Raw genomic sequence first — 4,642 nt, forward strand, 5'->3', positions numbered from 1 at the left:
TAGACGGCGGAAGCAGTATCAACATACTGTACCGCGATACCATGGACAAGCTGAACATCAAAGCAAAACAGCTCATGCCGAGCTGCACCGTCTTCCATGGTATCGTACCCGGCCTATCTTGCTCCCCAATCGGCAAGATCAAGATGGATGTTCTCTTCGGGGACAAAGATCACTTTCGCCGGGAAGCAATATGGTTCGAGGTGGTGGATTTGGAGAGCCCCTATCATGCACTACTTGGCCGACCTGCCTTGGCCAAGTTCATGGCTGTGCCCCACTACGCCTACCTGAAGATGAAGATGCCGAGCTCGAAGGGGATCATCACGGTGGCCGGCGACTACAAGAAGTCCATCGAGTGTGCCATGGCCAGCAGCCGGCTGGCCGAGTCCCTCGTGGTGGCAGAAGAAAAGAAGATGTTGGAACGGGTTGTGGCCATGGCCGGCAAGCAGCCGGCCTTGTCCCCCAACCCCAAGGACTGTGATGCGCAGGGATCCTTCCAGCCTACCAAAGAGACGAAGAAGATACCTCTAGACCCGGAGCGCCCGGAGAGGTTCGCCGTGATTGGGGCGAACTTGGACAGTAAATAGGAAGGCGAGCTCGTCGACTTCCTCCGTGAGAATCGAGACATCTTTGCATGGTCCCCAAAGGACATGCCGGGTGTCCCGAAGGATTTCGCCGAGCACAAATTACATGTCTGAGCTGATGCGAAGCCGGTCAAGCAACCCCTCCGCCGACTATCAGAAGAGAAGCGAAGAATCGTGGGAGAAGAGATAGCCCGGCTCCTTGCAGCCGGCTTCATCATGGAAGTGTTCTTTCCAGAATGGCTTGCCAATCCAGTTCTGGTTCTGAAGAAGAATAACAAGTGGCGCATGTGTATAGACTACACAAGTCTGAACAAGGCCTGCCCAAAGGATCCGTTTACTTTGCCACGGATTGACCAAGTGATAGACTCCACAGCCGGATGCGAGCTGTTAAGTTTTTTGGATGCATACTCAGGGTATCATCAGATCAAGTTGGACCCGGCTGACCGCCTGAAGACTGCCTTCATCACACCCTTTGGAGCTTTCTGCTACCTGACAATGACATTCGGCTTGAGAAACGCCGGTGCCACTTTTCAGCGTTGCATGCAAAAATGTCTCTTGAAACAACTCGGCAGAAATGCCCACGTCTACGTAGACGACATTGTGGTGAAGACAGAGAAGCGCGGTACCTTGCTGGAAGACCTGAAAGAAACATTTGCCAACTTGCGCCGATTCCAGATCAAGCTCAACCCCGAGAAGTGCGTGTTCGGAGTGCCAGCCGGCCAGCTGTTAGGCTTCTTGGTCTCCAAACGCGGCATTGAGTGCAACCCTGTCAAGATAGAGGCCATCGAGAGGATGGAGATTCCCACCAAGCTGCGAGATGTGCAGAAGTTCACTGGCTGCTTAGCCTCCCTGAACCGTTTTATCAGCCAACTAGGAGAGAAGGCTCTCCCCTTGTACCGACTCATGAAGAAGTCCACTCACTTTGAGTGGAATGATCAAGCCGACCAAGCCTTCCATGAGTTGAAGAAAATGTTGACCACTCCGCCTATCCTGGCTGCGCCGACTGAGAAGGAGCCCATGCTCCTCTACATCGCCGCGACAAGCCGAGTCGTCAGCACTGTTGTTGTGGTCCAGCGCCCGGAGGAAGGCCGAGCCCAGCTGGTCCAGAGGCCGGTCTACTATCTCAGCGAAGTACTGTCCAGCTCAAAGCAAAACTACCCGCACTACCAGAAGATGTGCTACGGGGTGTACTTCGCTGCCAAGAAATTGAAGCCCTACTTCCAAGAGCACCCCATCACGGTCGTGTGCACTGCCCCGCTCGCCGAGATCATAGGCAGCCGGGATGCATCTGGCCGGGTGGCCAAATGGGCCATTGCCTTGGCGCCCTACACGATTTTCTATCAACCCCGCACCGCCATCAAGTCGCAAGCATTGGCCGACTTCCTCGTCGACTGGGCCGAGACCCAGTACTTACCGCCGGCTCCTGACTCTACCCATTGGCGGATGCACTTTGACGGGTCCAAGATGCGCACCGGCTTGGGAGCCGGCATCGTCCTCACCTCTCCCAAGGGCGACAAGCTCAAGTACACGCTGCAGATCCACTTCGCCGCCTCCAACAACGTGGCCGAGTACGAGGCGCTCGTACATGGGCTCCGGCTAGCCAAAGAACTCGGCATACGCCGGATCCTGTGCTACGGCGACTCAGACTTGGTGGTCCAGCAATCATCTGGCGACTGGGACGCCAAGGACGCGAACATGGCGAGCTACCGTTTCCTCGTCCAGCAGATGAGCGGATACTTCGAAGGGTGCGAATTGCTTCACGTGCCAAGGGCCGACAACGACCAAGCAGATGCCCTAGCACGGATCGGCTCCACCCGACAAGCCATACCGACTGGTGTCTCCCTCCAGCGCCTCCTCAAGCCGTCCATCAAGCCGTCTCCAGAGTCGGATTCCATCTTCGTACCGCCTGCGCCAGAAACAGCCGGATCCGGCTCAAGAAATCCCGCAGGCGGCACGGGGACTTCGACGACTGCCCCGGGGACTGACGTAGTCGCACCCGGCCCAGGGACTTCAGAACCCGGCCCGGGGACTGCAGCAGTCGGCCCGGGGACTGCAACGACACAAGAAGCGGTGGCCGACTCCAATGCAACACCCAACCCACCCACCCGAGTCATGGTGGCCACATTAACAGCAGAAGAAGTCACAGCTCCCTCATGGGCCCAGCCCATCCTCAAGTTCCTAGTCAGCAGAGAGCTGCCGGCTGATGAGATCTCAGCAAGAGTAGTGCAACGACGAGCCGCAGCATATACAATAATCAACAGGGACCTTGTGAAGCGCAGCGTCACTGGAGTCTTCCAGCGCTGCGTCGAGCCAGAAAAAGGAGTGGCAATCCTCAAAGACATCCACCAAGGCGAATGCGGCCATCACGCCGCCTCAAGATCCCTCGTGGCCAAAGCTTTCCGCCATGGTTTCTTCTGGCCGACTGCCTTGGAGGATGCTAAAGAAATAGTCAAGAGCTGCAGAGGATGTCAAGTCTTCAGTTCCAAACAACACCTGCCGGCTTCTGCCCTCAAGACCATTCCCCTCACCTGGCCTTTTGCCGTCTAGGGACTGGACTTGGTGGGCCCTTTCAAGACAGCCCGCGGTGGCATGACACATCTACTCGTTGCTGTGGACAAGTTCACAAAATGGATCGAAGCCAAGCTGATTAAGAAGTTGAACGGGCCGACTGCCGTGACATTCATCACCGACATCACTACTCGGTACGGCGTGCCGCATAGCATCATCACCGACAACGGCACGAACTTCGCCAAAGGCGCACTGGCACGTTTCTGCGCGACGCAGGGCATCCGACTGGACTTAGCGTCCGTTGCCCACCCGCAGTCAAACGGCCAGGTCGAGCGAGCAAATGGACTTATCCTCTCCGGCATCAAGCCCCGACTGGTTGTACCACTGGAGCGATCGGCCGGCTGCTGGCTCGAAGAGCTGCCGGCTGTCCTCTGGAGTCTGCGCACTACACCCAACAAGTCAACCGGCTTCACTCCATTCTTCCTTGTGTACGGTGCCGAGGCTGTCATCCCAACAGACATCGAGTTCGACTCGCCTCGGATCACCATGTACACGGAGGAGGAAGCCAAAGAAGCAAGAGACGACGGTGTCGACCTACTGGAAGAAGGCCGGCTGTTAGCCCTCAGCCGGTCCGCCATCTACCAGCAAGGCCTGCGCCGCTACTACAACCGCAAGGTCAAGCCAAGATCCTTCCAAGAGGGCGACCTTGTGCTCCGGCTGATCCAGCGAACAGCCGGCCAGCACAAGCTCTCGGCCCCTTGGAAGGCCCCTTCGTCGTCAGCAAGGCACTCGGCAACGACTCCTACTACTTGATCGACGCGCAAAAGCCAAGAGCACGCAAGAGAGACGACTTCGGCAAGGAGTCGGAGCGACCATGGAACGCAAACCTCCTAAGACGATTTTACAGCTGAAAAGCAGTATGTATCACGCTACCCCTTTTGTATTAAGTACAAACCAACAGGCCCCCCGAACAGTACTCGGGGACTGCCTTTTATTTATCTACGACTGACGAGTGTCATATCCATGAATGTATTATTACATTTTGAAATTCTTGTCCGGCACCGGGTTCGACCAGTCGGTCCGGGGACTGGCCGCCTTGAGCTATATTCAAAGTTCTTCCCGAAGTCAGCAAAGTAGTGCGCCGGCTCCCAAGTCCTCTCTTGTTGAAAGTCGCAGCTCAAAGAACTGACTGTCCGACTAACAAGAGAGAAGACAGAAAGGACGCCCACACGAAAAACGGCTAAGGAACAACTAACCTATATAGCAAAGAGACGGCCTCCAAATATGCCTGCCGGCTGTCAAAGCAGCCGGCCGGCCGGCTTCCTAAAAAACTTAGCTTAAGTCCGCCAGAGCTAAAAGTACTTCCCCCTCCCCAATCGGCTAGGCACTCCCCGGCTACAGATTGCAGAGCAACGGTTTGGCTGGGGAGGCGGCAACCAAGGGAGGGCGGCAAAGGAAAAAAGCAGAAGGACAAAAAGCAAAAGTACAAGGAAAGACCGATTGCATAACTTATATACATAAAGCCGCCCACAGGCCGGCAACAGACTTGAGTT

This window comes from Aegilops tauschii, chromosome 7 (genome assembly GCF_002575655.3).
Source record: "Aegilops tauschii subsp. strangulata cultivar AL8/78 chromosome 7, Aet v6.0, whole genome shotgun sequence".
NCBI lineage: Eukaryota > Viridiplantae > Streptophyta > Magnoliopsida > Poales > Poaceae > Aegilops > Aegilops tauschii.